This window comes from Drosophila nasuta, chromosome 2R (genome assembly GCF_023558535.2).
Source record: "Drosophila nasuta strain 15112-1781.00 chromosome 2R, ASM2355853v1, whole genome shotgun sequence".
Taxonomy (NCBI): Eukaryota; Metazoa; Arthropoda; class Insecta; order Diptera; family Drosophilidae; genus Drosophila; species Drosophila nasuta.
In genome coordinates, this window is record NC_083456.1 from 19510274 (window position 1) to 19527515 (window position 17242).

Consider the following 17242-nt stretch of genomic DNA (forward strand, 5'->3'; position numbering starts at 1 on the left):
CCTAGACAAGCACACACACACACACACACATGCATGTGTTTGCTAACAAATACATATGGAATTACATGTACGCATGTCGTGAGCCTGGGCGCGGTCTGTTTCCCCGCGAGTGTCCAGGCGCGCACTCGTCCTGCACTGCTTGTGTTGTGGATGGTGGGTTGTGGCCTCACATTTGATATTATTAAATTTTTTCCTAAATACCTTGGGGAAATTAAAAAAGAAATCATAAAGCAAATGCGACGAATGCGGCTAGTAGTATTATTATTATTTGTGTTAGTGCTGACAGCCAGCTAAAGATGATGAATGATGATGCTGAAGCTGGCTTAAAGCTCGACTTTAAAGATGGGGACACCAATTTTCAATTAACAATTTTCGGCTACTCAATTAGCAGGTGCATCAAAATTTGTAAGTGTAAGATTTGACGTCGTCGTCATCGTCGTCGTCAAACGCCAGCAGCGCGTCAACATAGTTTGAATTTAATTAAAATGAAAATTAGTAAAACTGAACTGAACCCAGACTCAAGAGCAGCAACAGTTACTTGGCAGGGATTAGAGCTATGCTCCGGTAAAAGTGCATGTCTGCAGAAAATCGAATCAGCAGCTCAACCTGCCCAGAGAGATAGAAAGGGGACACATGGTAGACAGCAGCAGCAACATCAGTGGAAGCATTTCTATGCCAAAAATCTACAACAAAAGCATAAGACGAAGTGCAGCATTTGATGATGAAACGACGTGTTAATTAAGGTCATAATAATTCAACCTAAATTGAAAACTTGCCCGGCCATGCCTGTCAGAGAGAGAGGAAGAGTGAGAGAGAGAGAGAGAGCCAACAGCTAGGCAGCATCCTTCCAGTAGCTAACAGTTTTGCCGCACAGAGTTCTGCCCCAGCAGCTTTCTGCTAAGCTGATTGCAACAAATTATTTTGCACCTTGACTGAACTTTCCTTACGCTGCAGACATCGCTTGGCGTTGATAAACGAATTTTGTTAGTTTACTTTTGCTTATTTTAATGCTAAGGATGCAATGTGCATTGCTTGCTCCTTCACACTGTTGCCTGTGGTATGGGGCATGCCCCATGCTCCATGCTGCATGCCTTCTCCTGATGCCGTCCCGAATCCGTCTTGGTCATTGTTGCTTTTGGTTTTGCATACTTCTATCTAATAGGTTGCAGCTGTTGTTACCCATACCCAGTGAGATTTAAATATAATAATATACATAATCTTCCTCCCTTACTCCATTTTTACTCTTTTTCTCACTCTCCATTTACATGCTGTGCAATATATTCGTAAAAAATGCATATTAGAAAAACATAGATATATATTTCAGGTATTTTTATGTATTTAAGCTTCTCAAAAATCTCGATTTATTTGCGGCTCAACAATTTTTGAATTTGCAAATATTTTATTGACAATAAAGCTTAAAATATATGAAAAATAAAATGGCAATTCAAATTCAAACAAGAAATTGCGTTGCACTTTTTGTTAGATTTTTAATATTGAAAATTTATTGACAATTATTTATTGTTTATGTCTAAGTTGACATATTTTTTTTTAGTCTGTTGTTATTTTATTATTTATTAATTATTTTTTATTGTTGTTATTGTTGATTTCTATAGTTCATCGTTCATGTTATACAAATTTAAAATTTTTGAACACAGTTATTATACAAATTTTTTTGATTTCATTTTTTAAATAATATTTTTCTATTAAAATTTATAAATAGTATTTTAAATGTAATATGCTAGAATGTATTTTAGGTATTGTAAATTGTAAAATTCTTTATCTTATTTATACACAGAAAGAAACCACGTGCGGAAATCAAGAATTAAATCTTAAATCAAGATTATATAATATCAAAATTGAACAAAAATGGTTTATTCTTAAATCAAGATCAAAATTCTACATAAAATCTAGATTGACCAATCTTGAAATTCAAGATTTGAAAATGAAAAAAATATCTACGTTGAACCCTAAATCAAGATTAAAATGTAGATTGTTTAATGTTTAATGAAATGTAGATTGTTTAAAATATTCACACTTTTTTTATTATTTCAACATTTACATAAATTTAGTTTACTATTGCATTTGATTGTATTTCATTGAAATAGTCATCAAATATAACTTTAAAAGTATGTTACATTAATTTTACATAAACTTAGACTATGAAATTCTTAATGATATACAAATATGGCCATTGAATTGGGTTTAAAATTCAATTTGCATAGGGTATTTGCTGGCAAGGTAATTGAAATCGCAAATGTAAGCAATTTTTCTTGATTATTTGCTTCTCAGTTGGTTGTCAGTTGTCGTTGTTGTTGTAGTTGCTGTTGCTGTTGTTGCTGTGGCTGGCAATTTTAAATAGCGATAAAAGTTGCATAAAGTGGGAAATTGTGTTGGCCATTAGAAATTATTAGTTATAGTAAAGAGCAATTGGGTGTAGTGCTTAAAAGTTGCATAATGCCGTGGCTGATTTGCATATTATTGCTACTGCTAATTGGCTTAGTCGGTCATTGCTCAAAGAGAATTGTGTCGGCAGTTGCCAATTGCTGGCTTCGCTTGGCTCTGGAGATTGCTCATAATTATCACGCACACACACACATACATACACAGGCATACACATGCGTCTATACACGGATTATACACCTGCTATGTATTCTAATTCGAACGCTATTCATATCCTTTCAAAAACACTCACACACACACACATGTGAGCTTATAGTATATAGTAGCAGAGAAAGCGAGATCCTTGGTTGCCGCAGGTTAGCTCTGATGCGCTTCCTTTCTCGATGCGAACGCGGGCTCTGCTACATGGAAAACTTTTTACTAATTTACATTCATTACACACATTTGCAATAAAACTAGCAGCCCAACTCGACTCAATACACAAACACACACACACACATACATAGATTGCTATATATATACTAGTGAGAAGTACTACATACAACTACATTGACATTTTACATGCTTCATTAGCGTGTAAGCGCGGTAATAATGAAATTTCCTTATGGCTGCATATCCCAACTTCATATGTGAGGCGGTGCGAAATGCGGTGGCTGGGTGGGCGGCTTAGTGGGTCGACTGCATATTGATGCAAAGTTTGTGAGCCAGTTGCAAAACTTGAGGCGTTATTCATTGTACCTAACCACAATTTATGTAGCTTGTGGCAAGCAAATACAAAACCCAAGTACTACAACAATAAAGTGCTCTTCTCTTCTGCTTTTTTTCTTTCTTTCGTGTGTGGTGGATTTAAAGCAGGTGCATCTACTTGGAATTTCCGTTGAAAGCTGATTGGGAATGATCGAACTTCAAAGCGGCTGACAATCGACAATCACAAATGGGCAAACAAAGCGTCACATAAACATAAAGCAGAACCTAAACACACACACACACACACACATACACAGTCAGTCAAAAAAATGAGCAGCGGAAATGATGGCGCAGCAGGCGGAAACGAAGCGCGCAACGATGATGGCGACGACAACTACAACGACGACGTCGACGACGACGACGTCGACGACGTTGGCTACATTGGAAGGATGCTGCTTAGCTGTCGCCTGCTGTGCTGAAGAAATTAAAATTGCATTACGAAACGAGGCGGCAACCTAGACTGCAGACTGTCTCCCCTTTCTCACACTTTCTCACTTTATCTGTATGAGAATGTGTGTCTGTGTGTGTGAGTGTTTGTCAATGTGTGTGTGTGTGCCATAAATATTTCAATATTTGTGCACATTTGAAGCTGCTTAGCTACGCCCTTGCCATGATGGCATGTCGTCCAGTCAGGAAATAGTTTAATTAAAATGCCTTGGCATAGTCATTAAGGAAAGGTATTTGAACAGAGTGCCGAGCCGAGCAGAGAGAGAGAGAGAGATGTTGCAAGGACAACAACAGGAGCAGCAGCAGCAGCAGCTCAGCGATTCAATGGCTTTCTGCTTAAGTAGGTTGCCCTCAGCCTGACCATTTTCATTGTTTTCGCATGCAAATTTGCTTAAGGAAAAAGCAAAACAATAGACGCACATAAAAGGCGAAAGTTAAAGAGCATCGGCCAGTGTGGAGCCTTTAAAATGGCCACAACACAAATAATAATAATAATAACAACAAAGAAAAAAGCAACAACAACGAACAAAAAAATACGAAATGGCAGCATATAAAACATGCAAATTTCTGAACACGCCCCATGGATGATGTTGTTAAGCGTCGAGTCCTTTCCTGATAAAAAAAAAAACCAAAAAAAAAGAACAAACAAACAAAAAAATCAAATTATAAAAAACCAAAAATCCCAAAAAAAAGAGAAGACACAAAACAAAAAAACAAAGAGAGCATAAAAAGTAAATGCAAATACCCGCTTGGTATTCGAAATAAGAAAAATACACAATGGACAAGGGCAAACAGCAAACAAAAACAAGAACAACAAAAAAAAAAGAAAGAGAAAATTTATAGGAAAAATGTAAAACAATAAGATTAACATGAAAACAATCATGACAATCAGTAACCGCAAATGTCAAATTAAATTATCAATAAATTGACGCGAAGACGACAAAGTGGAAGTGGAAGTGGAAATGTAAATGGAAGAGAACGTAGAAGTGGAAGTGGAGCAGGACAAACTCTAGCTGGTAGTACTAGATACTACGGATACAAATTTGTCGCTTGCTATATCAAGTATACGACCCGCATGATGATGGCTCGCCATGACCACGAGGCGACAACATAATGAAATCATTTACAAAATGAAAACAAAAACAACACAGCGCACAGAGCACATGCATACATACTCGTACATACATACATATATTTAAATTGTTTTCCCTTGGCTAAGCAGAAAGTTCAGCGATGTCGTCGTCATCGTCGTCGTCCACTTGAGGATATTGTCCATCAGGAGCAACTTCGCACGCCATTGAATTGTAGGTGCCCGGCAAAGGAACGAAACAGAATGGGAATCATAATAATGGGGGAGGCAATGGAGTTTGGGTGAGCGGCACACTTGCAAATCATAAAACAACAGAGGCGAAGAAAATGTTTTTTAAATCTTCATAAATATTCATTATGAGAGCTGAGCAGAGCGGGGCGCCTGGCAAATAGTTTGAGGCAGCTGCGAATCTTTCATTCCTTCTAAGTATGTACGCTGTTTGCCACCACATTCTTTTGGTATGGACGAGTAGCTATGTACATATGTATGTGTGCGTATGTGTGTGTGGTATGATGGCCATTGGACTGTGGCCAACAGCAGCAGCAGCAGCAGAAGCAGCTTGTCTGTGTGGTTGTGAAGTTTCCTCATGATGTGAACAGTCGCTAAATTTAATTTTACAGATGGCTCTAAACGAACGTTGCCAGCAAAACAAAATAACAATAAAGTGGCCAACAGCAACAGCAGCAACAACAACAACAAGAACAACAATGGTCCAGTGTCCAATGAAATATAAAAACAAAATACTTAATAGAAAACGCTCTTCAAAACGGAAGTGTCCAGCGGCCTTGAAGCTTCAAGCTGTCAGTTGTGTGGTCCTCGTGGCTGACCGATCTGCTTCGAGTTTTCGGAGTTCGCAAGAAGAGAGAATTTCCCAAATTGAAGAGGGGAAGTTGCACGCAACAAAAAAAGGACTAAGAAAATGTGTGTGTTAAATTGAATGGCAAAGGAAATGTAAAGCTGTAAAGCTTTGAAAGCTTTTGTGCCTTAATGCGGTTAATGCAAGTGCTTCTGTATAAAAAGGACATTGGCAAATTAGAACGTTGGGTAAAATGATTTTAATGTATTGCTTTTTTTTGCTAGCAAATCAAAAAAAAAGGAATAAGAAATTGTTGGAGTATAAAAATCTATTCAGAATGAACTAAAATATTCATAGTAATGCGTATATTTTGTTTAAATTCATAATAACATATTATTTTACATAAACGTTCATTATTATGACAACAGTACCTTTCACTTCTAATGGTATATGTTATATGCGTTGACAAGGTATAATTATTGTTATAATGCATACTTATCTCGATGTGCGTGACTGGATATTATACAAGCAAGCAGTCATATAAATATTATTCGCTTTATTTTGTCAGCAGAATACATTTATTTATTAGAAAGACAACACGTATGAAATTATATGATTTTGATTTAATAGCATTTTGCAATAAAAGGGTGTAAATTAAGTAATGTATATTTCATTAAGTTTGTGATTTGAATAATTTGTAAATGGTGTAAATTAAATTAAATAAGTATTGTATATTTTTCTAAGTTTGTTGTTTCCTTTTAATGGCTTATTCAAAATGCAAACATTTTTTCGATTCAATTTAATATATTTTATACCTGTTCATCAAAGCTAAAAACATTAATTAAAATCGAAAAAATTATAATACATTTTGAAAACATATTAGTTGAATGTTATTTCTATAGTAAATTTATTCGCATTAGCAGATTTCATAAATAAGAGAATGATTTTTAATATACATATATCTCAATTTTTATTACATTATCATATAAATGGGTAGCAGATATGTAAAAGTAAACTCCGTTTTACATTTTCTGAGAATGGTTTAATTACATTTTTTTCATTATTTTCTATTTATTCTAATTTTTTTAATTTTAATATTAAAATTCATTATTTTCGATTTGGCTAAATAATCTTTACAATGAGACGATACCGTTAGCTTGCCACGTGTGCAACTGTTTGGTGTCTGCTTGCGCTTCTCTTTAACTCAACAAGTTCCACAGGAAAATGTCCCAAGTGCGAGGGAAATTCTCTCTTCGTGGAACGCATTCGCTTGGCGTTGAATTGCAAATAAAAAGAGCAAGCATGCGGCAGAGGCAGCGGCAACGGCAACGGCAGCATCGTAATGACAATTACATTGGGTTAGTCTCACAGTTCGCGGTTCGTGTTACACACCCCATACCAAACGAAGCTCGGCAAACGCAAACGGTTGTGAGCCCCGCACTCGACAACATCCCTCCCCGAATGTGGCTTCGGGTGCTGTGTGTGTGTGTCGCTCGTGCTAACTGTTGAATCAACGAGTGGTTGCCGAAGATTGTGGCGCACTCGTTCACAACGAGGACGCAACGCAGTCTTCATCCAAACGCGTATCGAGACGGTTCTGTGCATCTCCGTTTTCTCAGTTTACGTACAAAAAGCAGTTGAAATTTATTGAAAATACAAAAAGAAAAGAAAATTTAAAATAATACAATAGCAATAACAACAACAGCGAAATAGATAAAGAGGATTGTGTGAATAATTGAATCTTGGCGCTGATAAATCCAAGTGCAATTTTTAGAACCCACGAAAGTGAAAGAGATTAGCACGTTGAGTACGCGAGTGTGTGTGTGTTTGTGTGTACGAGTGTGTGTTCTGTGGATGCTTGCTTCTTATCCGTGTTTGGAGGTGCCAATGCGTTTCGTTGATTTCGGCAACGTTGCCGCTACCGCTGCTCCTCCTGCTCCTGCTCCAGCTCCAGCTGCTGCTGCTGATTCGATTTTGCCTCTCGCGGTGCCGACTCCACTCGACTCGGCTCGGTGCTCTCAATTTTGCGGCCAGTTTTGTGACATAGAAAATTTGGGCAAAATCGTGAATACATATATCGTCGTCGTATATTGTATGTTGTATCTGTGCCTCACTGCGTCAACCTAGAGACTGCGGCACGGTTCTTAACTTTTGCCTCCTGTCGCATATATTTTTAAGACGCAGCCTCGAGTGAACGTCAACAACAACAACAACAACAGCAATAAACATACGAAAACAACAACACAAATTTGAATTCAATTTGAAAATTGTGCCACACACACATACACACATTTTGAAAGTGGTTTATATTGCTTTTTATGTGCGTGTGTCTGCGCGTGTTCGTTCGTGTTGCACCAACGAAAGGCAAAGTGTGTTGCAAGCAAGTGTTTGTGTCTGGTTGCGAGTGCCGTAACTACGTACTTCTAAAGGACTTTGCTAAACTTCACCCAGAGAGCGTAGGATTTTCATAAGGCAACATTTTCTGCATACAGCTGATAACTCGCTGTTGGCCAAGAAAACAACAATAGCAAAACACGTGAGATACACAATAGGTAAGTGTGCCACACATTCAGAGTCACCTGTTGAAGAAAACAAAAATATTCATGCCCACGCGGTTCCATTGTATTCTATGAGCAGTCGAGGCAGCTACTTGAAATACACTCTTGAAATTCAATAATTAAAGGAAGCAAGAGTCTCTTTTAAAAACTGCTGTTGCAGAGTTTAAATTACTGCAATATTAATATTATATCAGTAAATGAAATGAAATTTAGTAAATGAAATGAAATACAGTAATATGTAAAAGCAAAGTTAATATTATTAACTAGGGCAGCTAGAGTGTACAAATTTCGTTATAGGTTGCATGATGCGTTAATCAGTCAATTGTTTTCCCTCATTTTATATTATATTTCAGGTTTTATTGTTTTATTTTTTGTGTGTGTTGTGTCCACCACATTAAACGCATGAATTGCAATCATTCAACTGAATAATTAATATGAAATAAATCTGTGAGATTTTCACAATCACTTCAACTTATTTTATGCAATCATTTTTTTTTTGTTGCGCCATCAATTAATTATAAATATTATACACATATGAGTTTTCCTCATCAGTTTAACCATTTTTTTGTTGTTGCTGCTGATTCTGCCATGTTGCCAACAAATTGCCATTTACTGAGCTGCTTTTCAATTCACCAGAAAAGCAGCTATTGACGGTGCAATATAAAATCATTTAAAATATTGGACTTTAAATAGATAGATGTAACAGCTCTTTATGCTCTTATCATGATAGCGCTGACATTTATGCAAAATGCTGTTAAAGAGATGTTCGGTAAAAAAAATGCTCAACTTTATGCTGTGATTAAATTTATATATCTTTCAGTTTGCTCAATTCAAGTGGGGTTTATGATTAAAGGGATTTAACCAAAACTTGCATTTTAATATTTATATTTTTTTGTAAATTACTTTTGACTCCTTCAAAAGCTTTTACCCTCGACTCAAGCATTATTATCAGCCACGTTTTTTTTTTTATATACTATCTGAATAATTTGTGCAGCAAATTAATTGCATATTGAAATAAGGAATTATTGATATAAAAATATGAAAGTGTGCGTACGTTTGTGCTATTAATGCGAGTAAATATTATAAATCAAGTCGAAATGCACAGTCCAATCAGCGATACACTAAATGATCATGCATATGTGTTGCCGGATGGAGAATTATGCAGCTGCCACAGCTTCTGCCAGTGCCACTGCCACTGCCACAGCCACACATATACTTTTAACTGCATAATGCTGAATACGTTGTTGCACATTGGCAGCTGCATTATAAATGCTTATGTGCAGCCTTTAATTTCCGCTTAAACGCTGCGGTTGCACGTTTTAAAATGAAAGTCACATCAATAAATAAACATTGAACGTGGGAGGGGTGAAAAGAGATGCATGCAACATGCTGTGGCATATTCTTAACATATATGCATATACTTTAACTTTACTTACATACATATATACGACACTTGCTTTAATTCAAGTTTATTGCGGCAAATTGCTTGCGGCTTGGGATACTCAATTAGTTGCAACATAAATGCTGATTCGCCTGCGACATTTCGCTTTATTAAGCTGCAAGTCTGAATTCAATTGCCATGTTGCATACATATATACATCTGTGTTGCTCGCGGGTGTGGTAATTGTTTTAAAGCATTCATACATGAATTTTGCTAATTAAACATGCCCGCAAATGATTTTCTACAAAATGTACCATAATAATAATGACAGAATGTAAATAATTGCAACGAGCAACGAACAACGAACAACGAGCATCGAGAGCATCTAGTCACCAATTGGCCACCAAATAGCCAACACTCAAAATGCCAACACAGCCCGCACTCAAACACTTATAAACACACACACACACACATATATGCATTCGGTCAGTCAAATACATTTGCAAAAACACACACGCAAACATGCCACATGAATATGTTGAACAATGTGCATCGAAATTGAAATCAATGTTGATTATATTGTACTATGAGATGCCCATTAGTTTATTATCTCAGCTGAATAATACTCGAGTATAGAATTTAATTTGCTACTTGATCTGTATTTTAAATGCTGTTAATAGTTATAGATTATATGATTTAATAACAGCACATTCATTTTCTGGCAGGCAAAAATAATTATTGGGAATTAACCACATAAATTATAAGTTGATAAATGTATTTGACCAATAATTATTACATTAGTTATATGATCAATATGACTAAATGGTTAAATATTGATTAAATGAATTCAACTATAGATTAAATTGACTAAATGGTTAAATATTGACCCCTTAAAAAGATCAAAAATAGCATCTATAAAATATGCAAACAAAATTAACTTTATAATAAAAATATTCATTTGATTTCATATAACATATGTTTAATCACTATGAGTTCATTTTGTATTTTTGTAAAGTTTTATTTGAATTTATAAATAAGTCACACAAAGCTAAGATTTGCTTCATTAAGAAAAAGGAAAATCAATTTGTAATTTTGTATAATTTTGTTACATTTTTGAAATTTATACAATACAAAATTTAATATAAAATGTATTTTTAACCTAATTTTATATAATTTTGTTAAATTTTTATAATTTTCACAGTGAAATTTGAATGTAAATTGTATTTTTTTCTAATTTGTTATTATTTTTTTTTGTAGAAGAATATTTATGAAAGTCAAATACAAATTCAATTTTAAGTATGCGACATTTATGCTCTTATGTTAATCAAAGCAGGGTATTAATTCGTCTAGCATATGTTGAAATGAAAAACGCCATTAGCTCAATTCAGTGAATTTGAACTACGAATAGCGCCGTTGGCTATTGGCTAAAATTGGTGCATTATGCGCGTTGCCAGGCAATTAATAAACCATTGGCATAACAAAGCCGGAGCCAATGTTAATTGCAATTTAACATTGGCGTTAATAATAAATAATTCATCAAAATGTGCGCAACCGAACATTGTGTGTGTGTGTCCAAAATGGCAGCTGCTGCTTGGCCTCCATTTGAACCATTTGGCCATTTTGCCATTTCGCGCTGTTCAGCTATTTCAAATGGCGGCCATCATCATCATCATTATTATTATTATTCGCTGCCATTATTATTATTATTATTCTTATGATTCGCATTATAAGTGAGTGTACAATACTTTCGTCCTATTCATCGTAAGTAAGTAACTCTCAGTATACATTGCCATGGCAATTCATTTCTCGACGCGTGCACTTTTCACTTCACAGCTCATTTTCATTTCAGTCTTTCTTCTTCACCCAACACCCAACTCACACACAAACACATTTATAATTGCGAGGATTTTTCCAACTACTCGGCCGTTCCTTATCGAGCATTCCATTTCGACTATTGACTAATTAAAAATCAGCAGAACTTGGGGGCTAGATGACATAATAAGCAACTGCTGTTGCTGTTGCTGTTACTGTTGCTTTTGCTGCTCCTGATTCTGTGTTTCTTCTACTACTGTTTACTTCTTACCAAAAAAAAAAAAGAAAAGAAGAAAATGTATGAGGGAGACGAGAAAGGAAAAGCAAACGTAAAGCGAAGCTGAAATAAAAATAACAAACGCTAAAGTAGATTTTCACTCGTACTTATTTTCCAAATGACCTAATAAATTTGCTCTCATTATGACGCCGTGCCACGAACCTCGTCGTTTTGTTTGTGGCCAGCAGAAAAACAAAAAGAGAAAAAACCAAAAAGCACCTCATGCTAGAAAGAAGAATAAATGTTCCTGGAATCGTCCACAGTACAAATAAAAACCCATACTACTTACTAACCATTCCTTGCTGTATTATAGGAGCAGCTCCTTCTAACTGCCAGGTAATTGCGCTAAGCGGCATTGAGAGCAGACCAGCGCATAATGAGCGTGAAAATACTTACGTTGTGCGAATATGAAAACCTCTTTAGCAATGGGCTGTGCGGAAAAATGGGCAAATCTTGATTTGACTTTCATCGCAGCGGGTGGCAACACAATTCTTGATTTAATTGAAACTGAATTGAAATTAGTTCATTTGCTTCAGACTCATTTGTGATATGCTTTTCGTTTCAACTTTGATTTGATAAGCAAACATAATTATGATGGATTTGAAGAACATATATTTTGGGTAATAATACAATTGCCCTTTATATATTGTATATGAATCAATCTTTATTATATGGGAAAAACAAGCTAAAACGATTTAAAAATTGATTAACATATATTGCGTGTATCAAATGAAAATGAAATGTAAATGAATACATTGTTTCCCAATATATTTTATTTAGATTTCTTGTATTATCCAGAGATTGTTTTTTTAAGAGTTTCGTTTAAAAACTGTATAACTTTGTACCTGCAGAAAATACAATCGAATACGAATTGTCGAAGTTATTTAAGGAATACTTTTGTATGGCACAAAGCATCTACTGCAATCAGATCCTAGTTTCTTTGGCTGACAATCTGGTATATTTTGTACTTTCTGGTATATTTTGATGGTTTGAAGGCAGCTAGCACTCTTTTCTTTTAGTTATTATATTATTTTGTATAATAATTAACATGTAAATAATAAAATAATAATAACTACATATATTGATATGCTAAATATAGAATTCGTTGGATTTTTAGTATTTTTCGGTTTATGATGTTGGTATAATCTAAGAATATGGTTTATATTTTGTATATGTTTTTAAAAATTTCTAGTGAGTATCTCATAGTCAAGCACACTCGACTGCAGCTTTCTTATTTGCTTCGTTTAAATAAATAACTAAACTCTTCTATAATTTTTTTTTTTGAGTAAATTTATTTTGCAGGATATTTTTCTCTTTGGAGTTGTCCTTAAATACATAGAAGATATAAAGAAATTCTAACATATTTGGGCTGTTGTTTATTAAACTGTGCAGACTTTAATTAAATTCTTTGGTTGATAATTTTAATTTAGTTTTATTGAATGAAATTAGTTCCGCTCGTGTTGTATATTAATGCTAATCCTTGAGCAGGAAAGTGAATACAGATCGATAAAATTCAAATGACGCCTGCTGCTTGAATCTCTGACCAGCCGCTTAATTATGCTTAATTACTCGTGCTGCTGGCTCTCGTTGCAGTTGCATTCAAACTAAGGCCAACATATGCACATTCAGGCACTCAATCCCCCCTCCCACGCACACACACTCGCATGCTTGCATACCATCCCAATCCCCTTTTTCCTCATCCCTTTATCGTTCCATTGCCGCACTTGCATTGCGCATTGCAAGAACCCTTTCTCTTGGTCAGAACGTGCTGCTCTTCTGTTTAGTGATTCAAATGCCGCACATTTTGAATAATTAATTAGTGTCCTGCTAATTTACACGCTGGTTGACTGGTTTTTTGGTTAGTATTTCGGCCGTGAGGCTTTCGTTTGCAAATGACCCAAGAGAGGAGAGAGGAGAGAGGGGAGAGAGGAGTTAGGACGAAGAGCAACTTGCCTCCATGTGCTGCATGTTATTTGATTATTTTGTCGTTGCATTTCTCTCACTCTCTCTTTCATTCTCATTATCTTTCTCTCTGTCACTGTTTGTCTATCTCTTTCTATACACGTGTGAGTGTGTGTGTGTGTGTGATGTGGTCTGGCATATTTATGACACTGGTAATTAAATTTAATTGTTGCACTTTTGGAGCACGAGCACACAGCGCCTCGTTAAGCTGCGGCCGGGGCGTCATAACCTTCACCCAGCCCTCCCACCTCAGATGTCCCACACCTCCCACACAAGTCTGGCCACAAAAAGCTGGCCAAGCACGCAAGTGCCTTTGTACATTTGCTGCTTAACCTTTTGTTGCTTTTAACACTCTGTAGTTGAGCAAATGGTATAAAGAGGTATATACAACTGTAGCCGCAGTTGTCTTAACGGTTTTGTGCATTGAACTTCATTCTAAGTATGCTCGACTGTGACATACCCGTTTCCTATTTTTAATAAACGTAAAGTAGTGCGGTATTATAATTGAAATATATACCATAATAATATACCGTAACAAATACTTGAATATACCGAAGACCATATTTGGTATATCGATGTAGTACTCCATTCGAAATATACCATATAGGGCAAAATATACCAGATTGTCAGCCTAAAACCCGATTGCAATAGGCGTAATTTGCTCTTCAAAAGTATTTCGTAAATAATTTGAACAATTTTCATCCGAATCATAAATACTATAGTTATTGTTGTACCAAAAATCTCTATGATTACGATTGTGACTTGATTTTGAAATAATCTTGATCTGCGTGCAAATATCGAAAAAAATGATTACTCTATCTCTAGTAGTCTCTGAGAGGTGTTCGTACAGACCGAAAGTAGAAGTTCACAACACGAAATCTTAAAAAACTCACTTTCAGTTCTGAACATAACTTGCCACATAAGTTTTCTAGGGTATCTGCTAGTGCTGCATACTTCCGTGATAATTTCTTTATTTACATTCAGCTTTTAGTTGAGTTGTCGCATTTCGTCGCCATTCTAATTTGGCATACTTCAGTTCTGTTGCGTGCAGCCTTTGATATGATAAGCCTTTCCTCTTCTTCTTTCACTAATTCTCATCCCCCCATTCCCTACTTCATCCCCTCGTTATGTCGCACGCAGAGCTCCTTTAATTGCAATGCTAAACGCTAAATCATAGCCTCACGTGTACCACGTAATTAGCTTAAGTTGTTAGCCACTGTTATAGAATTTCACTCGTCTCATTACAATGGTGTCCACATCTAATGACCACACACAAACACACACGCAAATATGTATTACATATATGTACAATTAATGCATGTAAGTATATGTGAATAAATATTTGCACAAAGTATAGATTAACGTGTTGAATTATTTGCAATGCAGCCACAACTTTGTTGCATTTGTTATTAACTTTAAAAAATTCAAAATAAAACTGTTCTTGTGTTTGCTTTGTTAGTTTATCAATTTGATATCATAATGTTAATTTGTTTAAACAAGAGAAAATATGCAAATGATTAATTAAAGCGCATTCAACTCAAAGCACAGAAGGCGAATTATGATTTTTATTGTATTTAAACAACTAAACAATTAATTTCGGAATATAAAATGTAATCCATATTATTAATTAGATGTCAAAGTAGAACAAAACACAACTAGTTAAAAATCTATTTCGATTATCTGACAATTTAATTACTTGACTTCTAATGGCAATTTTGATTTGTATTGAATAAATCATAATCTGAAAAGCAAATAAAATTTTGCTAGCGTAGAGAATTTAATTTGCACATCTCATGTTTTTATGCATTTTACGTAAATAACCACAAATTTGATTATAAACTTTATGGGAATATGTTTTAGAATTTTTATGAATTCCGCTTCGGTCAATAGTTCAATTTATTCGAAACGAGTTTATTAATTTCAATAAAGTTGATGGCCAACCATTGATAGTCGAACATATTCACAATAAATGACAATTATTTGTACACACATACACACACACACACACACACACACACACACACACACACACACACACACACACACACACACACACACACAGATATTTAGACGCAAAACAAAATAATAATAAATATTTAATGACATACTCGTAAAATGGCAGCGAGTTGAATAAACTGAAAATGCAAATGGTAAATCTAAATAAAAATGAAAATGAAAACACTTTCACTGCGTGAAAAAACACCGAAAATTATTTGCCACTAGCCGGCGGAAAAAGAAACGTATACAAAAAACGAAAGAAAAGAAGACACATAAAAGTAAACTCCTCAACAACCGCAACAGGAGAGAAAAGCAAAAGTGAATGAAACTGGCACCCGTCGTTTTTTGTCGTTTTTTTTTGACGATATCCTTGACTTTTGTTACTTTTACTTGGCGCTTAAAGACTCTGACTCTGACTCTGACATCGATATTGTTACCGCTACCGTCTCCGACTCTGACTCCGACTTGAAGTTCGTCGGGCTCGTCGTCCAGGATGGTAATGAAAAACGCGCCCTTTGTTCGTTCCCTTAATGGGGCGTGTGGGCGTTTTGCCAGAAATTTTTGTCATGCCACGGTATACCGGTATTCCAGCGCTTGTAACAATACCCTGTTATTCATAGGGCATATGCAAATGTAATTAGAAAAGTTGTGGAGGGGAGAAACTGGTTTTTAAGAAAAATACAAATTGAGTTTGGAATAGAGTTAAGCTATGTTAGTTGTTAAAGGTTTATCAAAATTTTATTATTTCTTTGTAGAGTATCTCTAATTCGACTCAACACTGAACTGATAATTGCTACTCGTTCCCTTGTTGTTGCTCTTGTTGTTGGCAGTGTTGCCTTCTATTTTGTGCTGGCAAACTTTTTGAGTAAATGTCTTTGTCAGCAGGTGTAGTCGAGCAGGTGGTGGCCTTTCACCCCTCCCCCCCCGACTCTCAGTGCTGCCTCTCTTAGTGCCTGAGGTTGCCATCCTGTTTGCCTGCTTGGCGGCCGCCTGTCGCCCTTGTTGTCCTTGGGTTGCCTTTTGCAGTTTCATTACCCTGAAAAGAGATTTTTATTTAAAGTTGTTTGTGAAAAAATGCCATGTAGCATTTATGCGGTCTTTTGCTTAGTTGTTGTTGTAGTTGTTCTCGCTGTTGCTGCTGCTGCTGTTGTTGACTGTTGCGGCTGCTTTTAATGCCAAAAGTTTTACGCCCCTTTTGCCAGTTGACCTGTTTGCTGCTGCTTTTCCACAGCAAAAAAAAAAAAAAGACGAACACACACTTGAATTATTTAGGTACGAGTAGAAATCTACAAGTACAAGTATATTTGGAATTATTCCATGCATTCATAAAATACGCTGTTTAGACACATTTTTGTCCAGGACATTGATGGCCTTTTGTTTTGTCTCGATGCTCTTGATGCTCTGGCATTGTGCAGACACAGCGTAAAATTTAGCACTCAATTACGAAGCAGCGATAAGTCGTTCGAGTTGGCGAGGCTAGAAGCCCAAAACATTAATGAAATGAGCCTCATTAAAATGCAACGAAATGTCACTTATCTCAAATTGAAATTGAAGTACAATCTCAGCCAATTATAGCAGCAGCAGCAGCAGCAACAACAACAGAAACTGGAGGCAACCTACAACACAGTTGATTCGACACAGCGTAAATTTACCGATAACCATCAAAGTGGCTGCAACACGAAGAACGTGCTAAATTAGAGTGCAAGCTTGTTAACGGCAAAAGATTGCTCATAGAGCCAAGATAGAGAGAGAGTAAGAGAGGGAGTGGAAGTGG

General features: G+C 35.8%; 1 protein-coding gene across 4 annotated transcripts in view; it reads left to right on the forward strand.

Annotated features, from left to right (window-relative positions):
- Positions 1–7045: 7045 nt before the first annotated feature.
- Positions 7046–17242, forward strand: part of LOC132785889 (lachesin) — a 131308-nt gene continuing 121111 nt past the window's right edge. For 2 of the 4 annotated variants that reach the window (XM_060792193.1, XM_060792194.1), the window contains exon 1: positions 7046–8032. The gene's annotated coding sequence lies outside the window, so the exon portion shown is untranslated. The remainder of the gene's footprint in view (positions 8033–17242) is intronic. The other 2 variants (XM_060792191.1, XM_060792192.1) reach the window with 1 other exon arrangement.